The sequence below is a fragment of the Lates calcarifer genome, linkage group LG8, assembly GCF_001640805.2.
Source record: "Lates calcarifer isolate ASB-BC8 linkage group LG8, TLL_Latcal_v3, whole genome shotgun sequence".
Taxonomy (NCBI): Eukaryota; Metazoa; Chordata; class Actinopteri; family Centropomidae; genus Lates; species Lates calcarifer.
The window spans coordinates 4,195,663-4,217,165 of record NC_066840.1 but is presented as its reverse complement, the minus strand read 5'-3'; the positions used below and the strand labels follow the sequence as shown (position 1 = coordinate 4,217,165).

Below are 21,503 nucleotides of genomic sequence, written 5' to 3'. Positions count from 1 at the left end.
ACCACAACACTGACATATTATTACCCTATTAAGGTGATACAGCAAACTTTTTTGATTTGATTATGAAACCCTCCAGCAGACACAGAGCAACATTAGCACTTATATGGAGCTTAAGAATTAGCATTAGCATTTATTTATCTGGGTATTTCAGAGGACCCAGTGGATTTAAGTTCAATATTAGCTCTCCTTTTAGCTTTGTTTCAGTCTCCACTACCTCCTAAGGGAAATATCTGGCTCTTTAGCTGCTTAATGTTCCACCGTGTTCTCCAGCTAGCTGTTAAATTAGTCTGCTGCTTGGTACACATAGGTACAGTTGGGTTGTGTTTGGAATTTATGCTAATGAGAGCTGTGAGAATGAACCAAAATTATAATATTGAGGAGTGGAAAGCTGAAACAGCAAGGTGAAAATCACTAAAACACTGCATTGTTGGGTGATAATTCTCTGTAGGTTTCACACTGCACATGGTCATTCTTTCCATTGTTCGGATAAAAATAGTGACTGGTGCAGCTTTGAGACTTTTTTCCACTGTGGCACTTAAATTGATAAATAATTAGTAAATCGGTAGTGTAATACCATGCAGTCAGAGCATGGTTTAAATTTAACAAGAAATCTGTTTTATGACATAGTTTTACAGCTTCACACAGGAAGTAAACAGGAGAGAGAGAATAAAAACTTCAAGATTTCCTTAGAATAGTAGATTGCGGAGAGAGATGAACGGAAAAATATATGTTTGCAGTCCTTTCTTTAGGAAAAGACAGAGAAAACTACCTTCTAACTTGCTTTTCATAAGCAATGTTATTGCACCTGCTCTGATAACAGCAGAATTCTATGATTGCATATCCTGTGAATGGTTTCAATGTTGGCCGTTTGCCTGATCTGTAGATTATGAATTGCAAATTATAAATTGTGCACTGTGTTTGCAACTGCAAACCTTAAACTGTATATTGTGTAATAGTCAATTGTCAGTCATGAATTATACACTGTTAATTGTAAACTTCAAATCACAGTTAGCAACACTTGAGTCTAAATTCAAAATCACATGTATTGATAACTGAAAATGTTGATAATAAATTAAAAAAACAAAAAAACAAAACAAAACAAAAAAACATTGTTTAGGTTATTATACCAATGTATGATATATTGATGACAATGACATTTTAAAATATACAACATCTGACATTTTAGGTATTATAAAGACAGTCATTTCCAAACCAATGAGAATAGACCCTTAGTGCAAAATAAGACACCTCCTGTGTCATTTTCCTAATTGTTTCTTCCTATAAGGTGCCATATTTGATGGATGCAAACAAGAACATTTAAATGTGATTTCCCACTTCAGTATAAAACACAGCTGGGAGACAGAAATGGAAACACTCATATGATTTCAGGCTCGCTGAGTCTGTCTATTTCTGTCTCTATCCATCCGTCTATACATCTGTCTCTCCCTGCCTCACTTTTACCATCCCTGTCCATCACACTTGTGTTTAGTTCAGTGGAGCATAACACTGACACTACCAGGGTTTGGTGTTCATTTCCTATTTGCAGTATGGACCTCTAAACCAGATGGCATACTGAATGTATTATAATGAACAACACACTACTTAGTCATTGCAAAGATGGAAGTCTATTCCAAGCCCAGTGAATAGAACCTGGCTTTAATGGATTTTAAAGGACATGTGACTCTTACATGTAATATGTGTGTGCGTGTGTCTCCTAATTGATCTTACTATGAGATCACGGTTAATGTCAAGGACTGAGAGATAAAGGGAATATAAAAGAGAAATGAAAGATGAGTGACAGCCAGAGAGGAAGTCTGCAGCAGGAGAAAGGACAAAATTCAGAGAAAAAATAGATACCAAAGAAAAATGAGAGACAGAGTAAGAGAGAGAAAGAGGGAAGAGATTCAGGGGGAAAATATAGCCGAGGCAATTACTGAGGCAGAAATCCTTTCTCTCTGAAATAGCTGCTCAGATAGATAGATGTCTACACACATGGACACACCAACTGTCTCTCACACACGTGCTCCCAGTCATAGACAGGTACAAGTGGATACACAGGAACACACAAAATCTTATATCCACACAGTCACATTTAGACATATGCTGGGCTGTGTCTAACATGTGCCATTATTCTTGTTATTCTTGTTGTGATTAGTCTGCTGATTATTTTCTTGGTTAACTGATTCATTAGTGAGAAATAGTGAAAAATCACATTTTACCAGAGCCCAAGATAATATCATCACATTTTGTTTTGTCTCATCAACACTCCATAAGCTAAGAAACGTCTAGTTTACTAACATGTGTGACAAAGGAAGGAAGCAAATCCTCACAGTTGAGAAGCTGGAACACACACAGTATGGTACTGTACACTTACACACAACAATGATCACCTTGCATAGTGGCAAATATTTGAAGACTGTGAAATGTACAGGTGTGTAGCCCACACTTATAATACAAAATATGCAGCTCCAGTGATGAGAGGAAATCATGTCTTATATGTAACCTTTTTGGTCTTCTTTTGTCTCCCTGTTAAAATGACCCATTTACCTGAATTTTTAAATGAAAAAAGGGAATAGAGCAAATACTGCATTAGTAAAAATGAACCTTTCTCCAAATGTTAATGCACTATTGAAATGCTGAATGAAATTATGAGTGTTCATAAGTGGAAGGGTTCTCAAACTTTTGTACATGCCACAACTGTGCAATTGCATCACAAAAAAGGCCCAATTTTTGTAAAACTTTTCACCCAGAAAAACTCATCAGCAGTGAAGGACTTTTATTAAGAAATAACTGATATTGAGCATTATTAATCCATTATTAGTTCAAACTGCAACTCAACCTCATGTTAATGAACAATGAACTTAGTGCTTTGTTACTTTATGTTTTAATAAGAGGTTGCCAAAATACATGAATTACAAAATAAGAACACCTCTCTTTGAACACCTTTAAATTTCCTGATGTATGAGGGAAAATCCCCTCGTTCCTGTGGTGGCGCATATGTGTTACCAAGGTTACCAAATGATTACTCAGTGTTTTGCAGTTTAGTTTTGAATTCATTCATGCTTTCAAAACCAAACACATCTGGGTATGTGTGACCCAAACCAAGAAGGTTAGAGTGTAAAAATGCATTGCATAAGGTTTTTAAAAACTGTGTAATTGTTGGGTATTGAGTCACTGGTTGAAAGTTAACATGAGCATAGAGCAAAAAGCAGACAACAATCAGACTGATAATTTGCATTGTAACCTGAATCAAATATTGAGATAAACATCAATAGATAATAATATTAATTACTACAGAGGGTTCAATTCAGTGATAGTTGTTTTTGTCCACACACTTCGTTCTGATTGGCTGAGTAGGTCCTTATTATTTCTTTATTATTAATTTGTCATATTAGAGAGGAGCCAGTTTACACTCCACAAGCAGCCACAGATAAAATTACATAACAAATACATTTAATGTGATTCCACTCAAATGACTTCCTTTTATATGCCTGTGTCTTTTCATGTTTCAAATCCACCAGTGTCTTGTTTCTCTTGTACTGGAATTAAAAATCATTAAGAGGTAATTATAGTAATGTGTTTAAGACTGAAGATACATGCTCTCCTCTCTCTGTGTATGTGTGTGAGAGAGAGATGAATGACTCCGTGAAAGCATGTGGGATAACAAAATATGAATTAATAAAAACACCCCAAAAGACACAAAGTCTATTCATATCTACAGTAACAGAGAGATGGTAACATTTGACTTGGAGATTGGCAGAAGCAGAAGATGAAAGAGAAAAGAAGAGATACAAAGAGAGAATGAAAGAGGATAATGAGCAAAGAAAAAGAAAGATATGCTAAGACAAAGTCAAACAGAATCAAATCTGGAGCCTGATGAATGTAAACACTTTCTCCTGCACTGTCCTCTGAGAGCTATTAACTCATCCTCTCCTATTTCTGTTTTATTTTAGAACCATTTTCTCTGGATATTTTCTCAGTAAGATGAGGAAAAGGTTTACTTTATTCGATAAATTACACAAAGTATCTGAACTTCATCTTCTAACACAGCCCTCCTCGATACACCAGAGAGCCCCAAAATGTGCCAGAGAGAGAAACTGTTGCTTTGCTGTCATGAAAAATGTCAAAGTCAAATGAAAACTGTCAATCAACTGGTTGGTGCGATTGAAGTTTGGAGTCGTATATGGTTCAGGCTGAGGTCCAACAGGGTTTGGAAAATCTTCAAGGATTTTTTGTCTATGGGCTTCTCATTTATTCAGTTTCATCTGCTCCTTTTATCATCCATATTTCAGCTGTTTACAGAGCTGGAGTGACCGCCATCACTGGGATTACCAGCATGCTAGATAGATCACAAGCATTGCCCTCAGAGGAAACTGTGTGTGAGTGTGAGTGTGTGTGTCAACAGCTGTTTGTGAGAGAGCATGTCTGTATGTGATTCAGTTTGTGCACTGATATGAGTGCATGTTTGTGTATGACTCAGCCTGCCTGATAATCTAAAGATGCACAGAGTACATGTAAAAGTAGGTCTATCACCTCATGTGCCCTCTTTACACATTTTCATTGACTGAACTTGTCGAATGAAAAATCAACTGGTTTTCCTACAGAACCTGTCAGTTAGCTGTCATGCCCAAGAGATCTTTCCTAAAGAACTCCTAAAAGCTTACTGCTTCTTTGGTAAGGTACCCGGCAACAAAAATGCTGCATTCATTGCTTCCTTAGTGTTGAAATGTGCGCTCAGTAGGTGTGCTAAGCAGTGAAATAATTATCCACCATACTGCTGAAAATACCTATGGTGCTTGCATAAGCGCATAGATGTGCACAAGCATGAACATGCAGTACACTTAAGGATCCTTGTTTGGGTATTTGAAAATATGGTCACTATAGGTTAACAATCTCTTTCCAGGCTGATGACAGCATGTTAAATATAGGACAGCCCAAGCTCAACTTTTCAACTTAGATGTGAATTGGTTTGTAAAATATCAGGTGTAAAAGTCAATATGTTCATCTGTTCAGTGCGTCAGAACAATCAATATCAGTCAGCAATCAACATTTCATATCTTTTGTTGCCCCCCCCATATTTCCAGGTTGGTGCTACAGGTTGTGAAAACGATTAGGCTAGCTTAATGATGATGATGACAATAGTGATCACAGATATAAACTGAATCATTGAGTTGAGCTATTCATATCTTTAGTTACTCTCAAATGACAAAAGCTAAACTTAATGAGATTCAATAAAGGAGTTGAAAGGATGTAATAAGTGGATCTGATACTGAGTGATTCTGATTCTAACTGTCATTAGTTATACCTGTGTTTTTCCTGCTATGGTAAATCATAATACTTTGCTCTCCCACTGCTGTTGTCATCTACACTAGCTGCTTTGGCTGAGGACACAGTTCCAGATTTACTGCTCTTATTGCTTGTATTTAGAGCTTGGTAAGGTCACAATACATACTACTGCACAAACACACCAGTTTTCCCTCTTTCTCTCATCTCTTTTCATTTGTTTCTCTCTCGCTCACTCTCTATCCCCTCTCTTACTCTCGATCCCCTTTTTCTCTTCCATCTCTCTCTCTTTTCTCTCTCTCCAGCCCTCCGCTGCTCTCTTTCCTCATCTTGTGTTCTCCACACCAAGCTGTGGAGAGGCAGATAAGGAGTTGATTTACCATCCAATTAAATGTCGTCACTGAAACATTGCTTCAAATAAGCCTGTCGTTTTCACCCACCGCTAATTGGTCTTCCACTAGCATGTGCATGTGAGTGCTTGTGTGTGGCGTGTGCGTTTGTCTTCTTGTGTGTGTCTAATGCTTTACTTAGGACTAGCAGGTTCAGATAACGGTTGTTCCCCACTTAAACAGAGGGGCATTTTAAGTTCCAACTAAGTTTTGTCTCCTTTGGTATTCTTCCTTTCCAAACACTAAACCATCCAAGTGAGCCAAGTAATGGATTTTGATTCAAAAAAAATCTTAAAGCGCTGTTAATGAATATTTTCCATATTAACACAGAATCAATTGACTACGTGTAATTTGAAGCCACAAAACCACAGAGGATTATCACCCAACTTCTCAGCTCTTGAGGCATTAAAACATTCTATGTAGCTTTTAGCCCCCCGTTTTTAGCTTATTATTTTAGTTTTATAGCACATATATTATTGATCATTTCTCGCCTCTCACATAAACCTTGTTTCAAGCAGCAGTCGGCAGCTGTTTTCAGCCAAAAGCTTCAATAAACCCACTCTACACCACCTGCTAAGCACGAAACAGCAGTAAATAAAGTTAGCGGCTAGCTGGTGAAGAGAGTCAAACACCAAGCTGACAGTTAAATTTCATGTGGCAGGAACACTACATGAACTACAGTGTTTCTATGGGTTGCTGGATGTGAAAATGGAAAATGTTTGCTAGCACATTAGCAATAACATAGAAGTGGTGTGTCTGTTAACTTGTTTAGAGGTTCCTCTGCATGTGTGTTTGATATTCACACACACATATAGAATAATAGTCTACCTTTTTCCATCCTTTTCTCTCTCTAACACACATGCACACACATACACACACACTAAAAAGAGGGTTTTTATAGAATTTTAATAAATCCATGGGAAAGCGGTCTCAAAACTCATTTATCAAACATTTAACACTGACTTAGCCATTAAAGGTGGCGAGAGTGGGAGCGAGGAGGATAGATTGAAGAAGAGGAGCTATGATCAATGCCAGTGGACCATGTAATTGCACCAGGAGTGGGTTAGCTGAAAACATTAGCCTTGTTTTCTGATGGATCACATCCTGGAGCCAGCTAGCCAAGCTAAACGCTTCAATCTGTATTAGCACGACCCAGAGTCATCCATCTAAAGGAGCTGTACCACTAAAATTAGCAAACCTTTTTTACACAATTGATTAGGTAATAGTTAAAATGCTGTGGTGTCACTTAAGAGGAAAATAACTGATGGTTGTTATTAACTTTCTCAAAGTACTTAAAACTTGTTCTTTATTTTATAAGCAAGAGTCACTTTTTTCAGTGAAACCTCCCTTTGAAACCAAGTTAGCAATCCTTTGTATTTCTAACTTTTTCTTCTCTTGGCTGGATTCCACACATTGATTTGCAGAGAATAACGATTTCTTTCCCTCAGTGTCTGTACAGAAGTACACGTACGGTCACATATGAAAAGAAGTACAGCACATCATCTCCTCGGCAGCAACAATCATTGGCACTGACGTTCCTTTGAATCATTTTTTCACCTAGTGCACCATCAAGCATGCCAAGACGAGAGTTTTCAGCTCACTCTCACCCCATTACAGCATCTTTTCAAGCTGCTCTTCTCTGAGAAATACCTCAGATCTGTGACAAGTGAAACCTTCTACTTCAAGAGCCATTTTTCTGTTATTACATGGATATTTCACAATAATGTCATGAATCAACTGCCTGCTCTGTATTTGTCACCAAAGTTCCAAACTTCCAATGTATTGTATTTCACTTTTGCAAATGCAGTTTGTGTTCTGTCTTTCTTTAAAAAAAGTGTCTCTGATTCATAATGGCTTAATGAGTCTAGGGTTGAGTTAGAGGCCTTGCATTCCCACACAGGTGTTTTGAATTATTTTTGGCTGATTAAACCTCTGCTCAAGTTGGGAGAAGAATTGCTGAGAATTATATGAGCATTATGTCACCGAACTCTGTGATAATGATGATGAAGATTAAACCTGCACTGACTAAGGTGCGAGAAAACTTACAAATGTCAATCAAACCCACCTATACACACCCACAGAATCTTGAGAAGAGGTGTAATCAAGCAACACATTGAAAACCGGGTGGGTTGAGCCAAAACCCATAATTTTACAGATGTTGACAAACCTGGGTGACAGAGAGAGCACTTGTCATTAAACATATAATAGAAATGGAAATGACTTATTCATCATCCCCTCCTGTCCATGTTAGCAAGGAAATTAGCGTACTTTTTGTGCTTGTATGATTAAACAGGTTCTGTATCAGAACCTAAATCATCTCTACTTGTCTCAGACGAATGGGGTGGTAAAACAAGGGGTTTACAAATAGTGACTGAGCACTGAGGCCAGCCTCAAGTTGCCCACTAAGAAGTTTTAAGTCCACAGTAAAAGTGTTGGAATTTTGTGTAGCAAAAAACAAGAAAAGGCAAATCTTTACACCTCGTCATATTAACTTGAGTTCTGGCTTTACAAGGCAAAGAAAATGCGTTTGTATAGAAAAACTTCCCTGATTCTGCCTAAATTTTTAATCAGAACCAATAAGAACATATCACTCACTACTCTTAAATTGACACCATGATTGTAACAAATTAAATAACAGCTGATCTGCTCACAGATGTCATTGGGGTTATTTTCATATCCACCAACACTCTCTTCTGAGGTAGTTTTCTTTTTAGCTGAAATCTCCTCTGTCTAAGAACTGTCCAACCATTCTGTCCTCTGTCCTGCTGCTGTTGCAGTACAGACATGTCTGAACACACCTAACTTAGTTGTCTCATCTCCTGGGCTTATGGGGAGAGTTGTTCACTAAAAGCAGCTAAAAACATTATGTATGTTCAAGACTGGGTTTTCAGCAATTTGCGTTATTACAAAAGTCAGTTTCTCTGTTTAATAGGCTTGTGTGTTGTTCGGTCACCTCTGGTAAAGGTGCTCTATTATCTCATGCACTAAATCTGTTAATGCGACCTATGGGTATAACTACAGTATAGTATTATAATATTAACAATGACATCTAAGAAATGTAATTAAATGCCATTAAGATAAACAATAATAGTTGAACCACCTGTGCACCAGCAGCATAGTGGAGTTACTGCTGTGGATGACATCTCTATTATACGACAAGGGGAGGGAGATTCACTACTGTGATTAATTGTGAACAGAACACCTCCTACATACACCCTCACACACACAATCTTTTTCCTCTCTCTCATACACACACATTTAGCGGCAAATAAAACCCCTTTTATAAATATACACGACACACACACACGCATGCATGCACATACACGCACATACACACACACACACACACACACACACACAGCTATATTAATGGAAAGAAAGGGGCTTTATATAGTCAGACACTCACCTCTGTTTTAATTAGTGGAAAGAGGAAACACACACACACTTTGGTACCACTGCTTACTTGGCTGAGCAGGGAAAAGAGAATGATTGACAGATGTGTGTGTGCATGTGTAGAGGCAAAATTCAAGCTGGGTATATTTGATTTGTTCTGTTGGCAGGATGTGTTTGAGTATGTGTGTTTGTGCTTGCTGTGTGTGTGGTCTGTCTGTGTGTGGTTCTCAGCATGATGTCTGTGTACCAACTAAATAAGTGGCTCTTGAGAGGGTGGGGGGCAATGGGTAGGAGGTGGAGGGGCCCTCAGCAGTACAATGGGGCATCAAAAGTGTGTGTGTTCCTCTATGCATTTGTATGTTTATCCATACGCACACACACACACACACACACACACACACATACACACATGCAATTCCCAGAGGACTAAATAAATCCCCTTTGTCCACAAAATAAATGGCATCATTTGAACTAAATTATTTTTTCTTACTTTGATGTTGTGTCTCTTCAGACATAGTGTATTCATCTTGGAGCATCTCATTTTAAACAGAAAACAGAAAAGCAGCTTCTCTATTGGTGCTATGTGTAAGTTTTTGCTATTGCTACATGCCAACATTAGCATTAACAGCTATTTACTTACAAAAAGCATCAGCCATCGTTGCATTTATAAGAACTTAAGTCATGTTGGACTGAGGACACACTGGACACCACAGTGACTCATTATTTCAAAGTGGTATTATGAGACAGGGCAGGGTTAGCTGGTTAGCACACTAACTTCAGTAGAAGAAAAGAAGTGATCAAAATAGAAGCAAAACAAGAGTTAATGTTGCTGTTTCTTTCCAGTACTGGAGACACCTCTTGGCCAAGTTTGATACTGAACTCACAATGTTTCTTCTAGACTGCTAAGGAAATGTTAATGCTACTGTTACCTATGTAGAACAGCACAATATACATATGGCACCTTTAAATCAGGACATATAAGGTCTTTTACTGAAGACAAGCTGTTGACTCGCACTTCTGTTAAGTGGATTTTGTTAAGTCCTTCAGTACTAAACTGAAATTGAAATAAAAAATGAAGTCTAACAGTAGCAAGCCCAGTGATAGACTTCTCAGTACTGTGTGTGTCAAGTTCTGACTCCCCTACTTGGGAGTTTGAACATGGCAGGTTAAACTGAGGAGTCCAAACTCCTGAGGACGGGAGGGCTATTTGCAGTTGGAACAGCAGCGTTCTTGCTGATATCAGCGGCTCAGCTTGGCACGAGTGATAACACTTCAGCAAAAGTCTACCTGACTGTGCTGTGACAAAATAACTCCAACTCAAGGTCCACAAACAGGCTTTTTTGAGGAAAAGTGAGAGTAGCAAAAAATACACTTGATATACAATCTGTGTTGTATATAAAAAATCTGTTCATTTTCATTTATACATATCTATTTACTTTTATTGAAATGTGGTATTATGTCTGTACATATAAGAGCCCCAAAGTCCACAGAGGCAGCGCTGTTGCTGACGTGTCCCACAGAATATGTATTTGTTATATATTCAGTTTCTTCTTCTCAGACAAACTGGCAGCAACAAACTCTGAGACGAACTTTTATCTTCCAAAAGGAACTATATCATAGATCAAAAGCTTTAGACAACAGAGCCAGTGGTAAATTACAAGAGGGCTTGCTGAGATAAGATTGTATGCTAGTGGCCTACTATCATTAAACAGACATTTTGCTGAAGTGTTGACAGGGGGCATTTAAAGCGGTGGGACATGGAGATTTTTGGTGGACGTTCTTATATCACTTACAAGATAAGTTAGCCAGGGGGAAAATGCTGCAAAAAGTCAAATGTCAATGTGAAAGGAGGATTTTAGGAAAGTCTGTTCTGATTTCCAATTTGAACAATTATCTATACATGATTATACAATGTCTTGGTCCCATGCTGGTAACTCTCCTCTACCCTATCTTTTCTGCCTTGCTCTGTCTGGTAGAAATACCATAAAATGTGTTAAAGAATAAGTTACATCTGTACAGGTTACCCAGCAGAGACATCTCAGCAGCATCACAGGTGCCAGTGTTGGCCCTGAGCCCGGACGCTGACAACCACAGAGCTATAAAATGAGGTGAGACCTGTGTGACTTCACAGGTAAGCTGTGTGTGTTTACACTGCAGCCAAAAGCACTGCTGCAGTATTTCACACCACGGTGGTGCAGACACACTCGCAAGATGACAAGTGAGCAAGCCTGTGACACACAAACACAGACTACACACTTTTGTCTTTTATTAATTACTGAAAAATAACACCTCAAAGTTTGATACATTTATATGTGATATATTTTTAGGTTTTTTTTATTTGTCCGTTTCTTCTCTTCACTCCAAACAAACACAATTTCCTGTGACAGAGAATGTGATTACCTCAGCAGTATAAACTGTAAATGAAAAGTTCTTTCACTAATATCCCTCATTGAATCTTCATCTGTTGTGTGTTATTCTTTTACCCCATCTCCTTACCTCTTTCTCCTGTCTTGCCTTGCTCTCATCCACTTACTCCTCTCTTCCTCATCCTCCCTTCTTCCACTCCTCCCTCTCTCTTCCCTCTCTATGCAGTTTAAGTCTAAATCAGGGGATTTGGAGGGTGTTAAGAGCTGAGGTGTAAAACACCGGCTGGTTCTCTGTAAGCTCCTAAGAGGAGAAAATAATCCAACACAAAGTCTTTTTCTCAACAGCAGCTCTCCTCCCCCTTAATCACCCTATTAGCTGCCTCTCCCTCTCCCTCTCCTCTTAAATAAATTCTGATGTAAAATAAGGGTCAGACACCACATATGACCACTGTTTTCTCTAAGCTGATGATATGGTACCTGGAGTCTAATAATTTATCACATTGGACCAAATAACACTGCCTTGTTAGTCATCACTTATGACTGTTTGACTGAGTTTGTAAGTGTTTGTTTCTTCCTGTATTAATGTCCATTTAAATCATCAGTGATGTAGCCGGCTGCAGACAACGTAACAGTGACGAGGCATTTGCTCTGATTGCAGGATGCCTTTTGTTCAATCAACCAATCACACTTCATGTTTATTGATACTAAGCATTTCCATAAATCTCGTGGCGCGGTTCATCTCTTGCTGCCAGACTCCAGTAATATCAAGGAACGATACACAAAACCGAAAAGAAATGTAAAACAAATGGCAGGGAAAGACTGGGGGAGCCATTTAATCGTCTATCCTCCATGTAATCTCTCTGATGCATTCTCCTGTTCAGTCTCCCCCTAGAACTAAATAATAAACTGTTGCGCACAGAAAAAGAACAGAAAATGTGGCTTCCTCTCACTTTCCTCACCGGTCACATCTCTCCTCCCTCTCTCTGTTTCTGATGCACTCTCGCCCATCTCTCTCATCTTCCTCCACTCACTTCCATCCTTCTCCCTCTCTCTCTTTTTTATATTCATAGGATTTTAAAATGTCTGTAATGGCCCTGGTAGATCAAAACGCTCCTTCCCCCACTGTGTGTGTGCGTGTGCCTGCTTGCGTGTGTGTGTTTACGTCCGTGTGTGTGTGTGTGTGTGTGTGTGATTTGCATATCGTGGCTATGCTCTGATTGGCAAACTGGCAACGCAGAGCCCAGCGGGGCATTTTTTATTAAAAGGCCTTACCACACACACACATGCACACACAAACACATACACAAAGTTAGGAACAGCCACTGGCCTGTATCAGAACCTAATGAATAATACTAAAGAGCTAGCAGTAGGGGTTCTTCATGTATTGTTCTGTAATGCCAAGAGCAATAAAGATTTTTATTACCATATTTTTATGGGCACCAGACATAAGCTGTTATGGAATAGTCAGATATTTTATTAGCCGTTTGGACCAGTTTTTTATTGTCCAAAATGAAGTTGCCTTGTAATTTATTATATTTTACTAGTCAAGATGTATAAGTACTGATTAGGATGTTTTATTACTTTAACATCCTGGGGAATTAACATCATTGCATTAAAACTGTTCAGCATGTCAATTTCAATCATATATCAGCAATGTATTCAAGACAACATAAAATAACTTTTAATGTGGAAATAATCTGAAATACTAGAGAATGATCCTTAAAAAAAATGCCCTCTTTTATTAAATTACATTCAACAATATATTACCAAACACTAAGTTCTGTAATGTATTATGTGAAGTAGCCTATAGCCTCATAAGAGTATGATACATGGACTTACCACTGGAACAATATAAAATAGCTATTTTTTAAAGGAGAGTGGGCAGTCCACTTTATTTGGCACCATGTGGGCACATGAAATAATAAATGTACCTCCAGAACCAGCAGCTCTAGCTACATTAGAAGAGATGATACAGTGGGCGTGTAATGATCAAAGGGGAGGGGAAAACTATTAGAAATGTGGATTTACATTTTCTCAAAGCCAAACTGTGTGTCATGACTGCGGGACATTCAGTATGGAACAATCTTCTCTGGCTGCAATTAAACACATCACCGCTGCAACAGATTCAGCTGCTCACCAGGAGCCTCAACCATCTGTTTACTCATAATCAAAGTAACTACCTACCTTATTTAAGCATCAAGGTCCTTGTACTTCACCAGAATATTTGTGATGTTACTTTATACCTTTAGTCCACTACATTTAAGAGGCAAGTACTGTACTTTCTGCTCTATTGCACTGACAGCAGATTAATGTTATTAATACAAATATATCCACATCTTTTACTCCACTACATTTACAGCTGTAGTTACTGATTGAATTCTGTGACTGAATTATATTCTTAATACAAAATCTATCATTTTCATGGCTAGATTATGAACTAGACAAAGTAGGCAACATCCCAAAAGCCCAATATTCACTGCATATCCATTAGTACTGATGATTTGATTAATGCAAATTTATTTAAGAATTTGCACCACTAAAATGCAGTTTGCCTTGAAGATTTATTGTCTTACATGTTGATTGGGGTGATTTACAATATTTAATTAAAGCTAACTACATATATATATATATAATACTTAAATGTTCAAGTCAATAATAATTCAATAATATAGTAAAGGGGCTGCAAAACAGATATTTGTACTTTTGATACTATTAATATATTGATGTCAATACTTGTACTTCTTTATATTTTGAATGCAGAACTTTTATCTAAAATGAACTATTTTAACACTGCGGTATTGCTCTCTCTTTTACTTGAGAGAATCTGAATACATCCTCCACCACAGCCCATAATTCTTTTATTAAAATGCCACAGACTCAGGCTTTAAACTATGAATTAAAGTCTTGGCTGTGTGAACCTATGACACCAGGTACATGCTGTGGCTGGTACACTGAGCCCCCTCAAATCACTTCAGCAGATGAAGTGGAAGCGGCTGTGAAAGTGCAGGGATTGACTGCTGCGACCCCTGGCCAATGATCAGCAGGAGCCGCTGTGTGTCAAGCGCCGGGCCCTGCCCCGATTTGAACCACCGACTTCAGATTCACCAGCATCGCATGGCTGGAAAATTTTTAAATAAGAGCAGTTTTATCTGACCGGCCTCTTGAAAAATCTCTAATTCAGATGGTGTGAAGGGGGGATTTACTTAGGAGCAAGATGACAGCTCTCTGAGGGGCGATAATACACACTATCAACCTCTCTTAGTGACAGCAGAGATCAATGCTGATCGTTGCAGCTAATCCAGTAAACAGGGCTATAATGTTCATCCTGAGGGTAAACAGTTAATCTGAAATCATATTAAGTCAATTATAAACAGTAACACTGAAGAGGTAACTGCTCTGTGTGTGTGTGTGTGTGTGTATGTATGTGTGTGTGTGTGTGTGTGTGTGCCCTCTCTTAGGGAAAAGCAATTTGTGAAATGTAAAGAGAAATGTAGTGATGTACTTTTGACTTTGTCAGCAGTGTTCTAGCTGATGCTGACATGCTTTTCGCTTTCTTGCTGCTTGTACACTGTCACAAAACATGACATAACATCACCGCGTTGTTACCTAACTCCTCATCATTCACAAGAACTCGTTATCACAGAATGCAGCCATCTCCAGATTATCTTGTAACAAAACTAAAGATGATCCCAAGTGTTAAAACGCTGAACTTTAAAACCCACAGAGCCCTGGCTGCTGCCCCCTCTCCTCTGTGATCTCTCTTATCGCAGGGCGACTATTGCTGTGATGACACCCCAGCAGCACCTTGCCGATGGGAGACCTCCCCTATACTATTCGGCTTTAAGTAACATTTCTCCCCAAGCACCCTCTTCTCTGTCTTACTGCAGCCACTCAAGGGTAGTTTGATTCATTGGGCTGTATTCTTTGTTTCTAGAGGATGATTTTATGATCATTTTATTATCAGCATAAAAACTAAATCATCTCATCTCCTTCTCTCTGCAGAGGCAATTATTTGGCTTTATGAAAATCAAATGAATTAAAGTGTTAAAAAGCTTTCACTGAGTCACAGAGGCTTGATACTGTATCACTACTTTCTAGAAGATAAACAGACGTGGTGCTTATAAATATATGGGTACTGTTAGAATGAATGGTGGTGTCGTGTGTGTGTGTGTATATATGTTCGTGTACGTCTCGGTCGTGAGTTGACAGGCAGCCTGAGGGAAAGAGAGGTCTGATGGGTATTATGCAAATGAAGCCAGCTGTTTGCTGCATTGGCAGACTCCTCATAACTCTCTTCTAGTTCTGCTGGAAGTGAGAAAATATTTTATCCCTGTTTCCCTCATCACCACGTCCTCTTGCCTCTTCTTTATTTCCTCAGAGAAGGTATTTCTATAGACTGTAATTTTATATACACCCTTCTCTGCACATTTTACCTCTATTCCCCCTGCGTCTGCCTGACTATCCATCTGCACTGTTACAGTAATGAATGTACAAACAGGGAAAGCTTCCTTAAGCATTTGTTGACTTCTACAGTATAAAGTGAATCACTCTGAGGCTGTGAATTCATAGCTCACTGAAAAACAAACAAAAAATAAGCAGCTTTCCATGGATATGTCTCATTTTCATTTAGATATTTTACTAATGCAGCCACTGCCACTTAATTTCCTCCAGTTAGTAGAAACAGTCTTTCCTCATTGTAGCATCTATTGTCTGTGGTGGTTTTCTCTCCAGTATTTCCCTCCATTCTTCAGTTTCAACTTTCTATTCACTTCAAATCAAAGATGCTTCACTGGCATAATAAAATATATTAACATTCATCTGTCTGTCCTTTTTCTCTCCATCCTCTGATGCTGTCTCATCCCTGTCCTTCCTCTCTGTATGAACAGACCAGATAAGACCACTTAACTATGGTTGCAGAGGTTATTGCCTGCAGGGTTTTTTTTTTTTTTTTTTTTTGGTATTATACAACAAGTAGTTCCAACCAAGCAATCTGATTGGTCAACAAGACATTTAGAATGTGCTCAAATCAGTATGACAGCACGCCTTACTCATCACTAAAAATATTATTATTATTAATTTTTTTTGTAATAGTTGTATAATCGCATTGTTACACTTGAGGGTGTGCTTTAACGTCATTTAGGCACTTCAGTGATGCCTGTGGACCTCAGCAATGTGCCTCAGTCCTGACTGCATCACTGTTGTGCTCAAATGACGTTAAAGCACACCCTCTCAGTTAATACTGCTTAATTTTACAAGGCCATTTTCATTGTGCCCAAAATTAAGTCCTTTACTGTGTGTGAAAAACATTATTTTGAAGCAGTGTTACCTGATTGCTTCAAAGTGAACACACATTATCACCTTACAAAAGTTGTTTTGGTTAACATGTTGGCAAAGAGCTGCCTGTGTATATACTCAGCAGACACAGAGCACCTTTAACATTCATTTGGGGCCATATTTGTGTCCACATGGCAAAACCAATGCCAATTAACTAGCATTAACTCTGTTTTGGTCTCCACCAGTTCCTCAGGTAAATATCTGTGTCTTTAGCTGCTAAATTCTCTAGTACCAGCTAGTTGCTAACTTTATTTGTCTGCTGCCAGAATGGGGTTTATGAGAGTGAGAACATTAAAACTGCAAGCGTTAAAACCAAAACAATGAGCTGAAAGACACTAAGTCACTCTGCAGAGCTGAGAATAACTGCAGAGTGTGGTGATAATCATCTGTGGGTTCATCACTACAAACAGTCTCTCTCACGTCACTCATTTAATCCATTGTTGATATAAAAATATTGATCAGTGCAGCTTTAAAGTGACCATTCACTCTAACAAGGCGGCTAAGTGCTGTGTAGACTGATAAAAAAAATTATTTAGATATAAACTACTTTGGCTGCAAGCTCAATGTAGCTAGAAATTACTATAACTAACCTTGGCAGGAGGATCTTAGTGTAATGACCACAAGCATTTGCCAGTAAATCAGCACACCTGCTGCTTATTTGCACTAGCTTATCTAAGTCATATGTAGCAAATTAATATGCAAATTAGCATATGACATCATCTGGCACCTTCCAGCAACACTTGAAGCTGCTTTGTCACTTGAAGTCTCAGTGACACAGATGCTAGCATTACATATTTAACCCACCAGAACTAAACTTAGCTAAAATATTCCAAGCTAGTTGAGGTGATGATTGCACTGTTTGCACTTTCCTAAATGTATCATTTGGTTCAAGTAGGCCTCTTGCCTAAATGTGTTTAGTTAATTGTGCTGTGAGTGCTGTCATAACATGTGCATGCAGTCACTTCTGTGTGTAGACACTGGAAAGTTTAAAACTATTTGTGAACCTGGCATCATCCATTCCAACTGTCCCCACATAACCTGTTCAGCAATATATTCCAGGTAAGAGCTTTCTGCTGTCTATAGGGCATTAAAACAGCTCCTACTGAAACATAAAGATGGCAGACCATAGTTCAGAGAGGCAGGGATATTGTCAAGAGAAAGTCCATCTAAAGTCAGTTTAACCAGCTTCCTAGCCTAACATCAATATTTATAAATGTATATTCGCACGTTCCTTTTATCAAGTTAGTGTATTGTATAAATGCAGGACCTTTTCATGCCAAAAGGCATAAATGAATGCTTTCTCTGAGAGCGGAATTGATTTGGTTGGTGTTGGCCTCACAGTGATTACTGACTGGAGGTCTTAGTCTACCCTGCTTCTTATTTACCGCTACATTAGCGGTGAAGCGCCCGTATGCACCTCTACACACGCCTGATGGAAACACCACAGCAGGCCTTCAAATCAGTGTGAAATTACATCAGCTCTATACTTTGAACTACATGTAAATGAAACTTGTCACAGTACTGTTGGAAATGTCACCTGTCACCTCCATGTTTACCTTCTTGCAGCCTTGCTTTCAGGGCCTCGCAAATATACTTGTATATCCACTTGACTTGAGTGTTGTTTACCTGAGTAGGAATGCAGTGGAAACTCAAAGCAATTGAATGTCACTAAAAGCATAGCGACAGCTTGACCTCATGTAAAGCAAGTGTTTCTGTGAAGCATGAGTGTTTCTCTGATGTGTCTTCGTCTGCTAGTTTTTCTACTTTGAGGGGGAAAAAATAAGACATTTTTATTACCTATTAGACTAACATTTTTTGTTTAAAAAAAAAAACTTACTGAATTTATTATGACTTTGTACCTTAAGTAACCTTAGTATATTACAGAGTATTTTTGAAGGGTATTTTTTTGTATGTGTGAGTTTTGAAAGAAAAAATATTTTACTTTTGTTGAACATAAGAACAAGAGCAAGAACACTGTTTATTGCTGTTTGCCTGTTTGAAAACACATTCATTTTATATAGCAATAATATTCAGAAGTTGTGTTTACAGCTTGTTCCACTGTCCCCCAAATGACCAGAACAGTCATTAATGTTGCTTTAAAGTCCCTGACAACTCAAGTTTTTCAATCAGCCTTAATCATAAGAGAAGGGGTCCTTCATGAACACACTAATTTCTCCCAAACTGTTTTGGTTATTTCATATTTGAAATTCCAGTGTTTCTTTATTTCTTTGTGCTCTTTTCTCTACTTTGAAGTAGGTGGGTGGATTAGATGAGATCTTGATGTCATTTATTACTGTGCACTAATCAGAATTTAGCAAAAATCTGAATCAGAATCTGATGGCAGTTTGATCATTTGGTCGCTTTCAAGTTTTGACTTTTTGACTGTTGAACTCTTCATTAATAATAAGGTTGCTTATTTAAGTTGGATTCCTGTTTATTTAGTCAGTAAGCAAGTTAGTATATTTATTCTTATCAGGGAATGAAGTTTTCAGGGGATTTATGTGCTTAGCTTGTATTAGCTTGTAACTTAATCTTTTAATGATTTTTTAGCCTGACTTTTGGCTTGATACATTTTCACAGCAGATATCAACATACTGTTGGCTGCCTGTACATTTAATAAAAATACAAAAATAATAGCTAAACATCATAATATCACAATCTGGATCAATCCAAAGTAAAATCATGTGTTCCCTCACTTTGAGCTGCAGACAACAACTAAATGTTTGCATGTGTGTTTGTGTCCAGAGGTAGATTTAAGCCTACTGTAACTGTTAGGAAAAGATCAATAGTGTTATCTCTCTCTCGCTCTCCCTCTCTCTTTCTCTCTCTCTAACACATACACACAAATGGGAAAAAGGGGATCTAATCAATAATTCTATAGTGCTAACAGAAAGCTTCCACAGCAGTTAAAAGGCTTATTGCACAGTCATACACACACACACACACACACACACACACACAAAATCACTCAACACTCAACAACAGAACTGTGAGCCAAATATTGAGTATTTCATACACATTCATGGCACCTGAACTAATCTGAAACAGTTACAGGGAAAATCAATCACGTTCATTCACTCCACAGGAATTTCTTTTATCGGTTTTGCATTCACGTGACGCATTAGAACTATCACTGTTACCGCTTTATGTTGCTGAACTTTCAGTTCACAGATTCGCTAATCAAAGGGTAAAATGTGGACACCTTAAGCCTCGTTTGCTGGCATTTAACGAGCAGCAGGATTCTTAGAGTCTTCCATTTGCTGTGTGGTTCAGTCCTCTGATTTGCTGCTATTTGCTGTTTAAGCTGCAGAACACATCCAATAACTCATCTAACCAGAACAAATACAGCAATGATAAGGTGCTGTAATCAGTCAGTCATTGTCTTCCTCTTCCCTCCTTCCTCTCCCCGCTCCCCACCACCCCATTTCTCATCATCCCCCTCTTCCTCCCCCTACAGTCTGTATTGAGTTTACATTTTCCCTCCAATAAACTCTCGCCAGAATAAATATGAGAGGAACGAAAACGAAACGGTAAGCATCCTTGGATGTGTGGGTGAAACAAAGTGAAAGAAACCACTCGTGGCCATGAATGTACTTGCTCTCTTTCTTACACTCTGTAAGAAAGTGTTGAAAGTAAAGTATATTTTAATTCCCTCCTTCTCTCCCCTGTCTCCCTTGCTTTCTCCTTTTCGGTGCCATATGCTCAAAGCTCCATCTCGGGCTCATTTGGAGTGCTACACACACACAGACACACACTGAAACACACACACCAGCTCTATCAAAGCACAGGAACAGCTGGCTTGCTCGATATGGATGACTACTCGCCTGTCAACTAGTTTCACACAGCACACACACACACACACACACACACACACACACACATCATCATCAAGCCTGGTGTTTCGTGCTGTTTTGAAAAGGAAAGTAAGTGAGAGATGTGAGAGAGAGAACAGGTCAGAGAGTTAAATGAGTGAGTCAGAGAGAGTGAGTGAGGGACTTGTGGAGGACTAAAGTTACTGTCAGATTCATTTGACATAACAATTACAGAAATGTGTGAATATTCACCATGATTTTATTTAACAAAATGATAGTGCTGCATTTGAAGAGGAGAGAGCAGTTGTTACCATCAAAATGATACCAACATGCACTCAACCTGCAATAATCAGATGTCAAAGTACTCACCACCTCAACCAGCCTATATTATGAGCCTATATTAATTTTACTCTTGGAGAGTTGAATTTCTAATAGTAAATGGATAATAACTAAATGTGTATTGGCATTTGACTAGTTATTTTCATTTCAGTTAATGAATCCCTCTTGAAATCAATAACTGCTTAGCTATTTATGTCAACTTTAAAAGCAAATTACAGTAACAGTCTCTGAACTTTGTATCCATTTTCTCTGTCTTTTGTTCCAAATTACATTATTGTCTTGTAAGGAAGTGTTTGAAAGATTTAGAAAAATCTAGAAAATTATTAGAAATAACAGATCTGTAAAATAAAATGGTTGCAGGATTGGGATTGTCCAAAAAGCTTTTACTTTTGCCAATATACTATGAGATAACCATACACACTAAATTGGTCATATTTTAACTTTTAAAAGAGTTGTACATCTGATCATACCCAAAATAGTGATGTCATAGCAAATGCATCAGTCACCTGTCAAAGGTAAATCCCCTGTTGCTACATCACTGACTGGGGCGTGGCCAAAAGTGCAACACGTTGAAAGCTCCATGCATG

At 38.3% G+C, this 21,503-nt stretch overlaps 1 protein-coding gene across 1 annotated transcript in view; it reads right to left on the bottom strand.

Annotated features, from left to right (window-relative positions):
- LOC108878932 (AF4/FMR2 family, member 2) overlaps positions 1–21,503 on the bottom strand; it is a 115,216-nt gene that overhangs the window by 43,342 nt on the left and 50,371 nt on the right. The gene's annotated exons all lie outside the window — the stretch shown is intronic.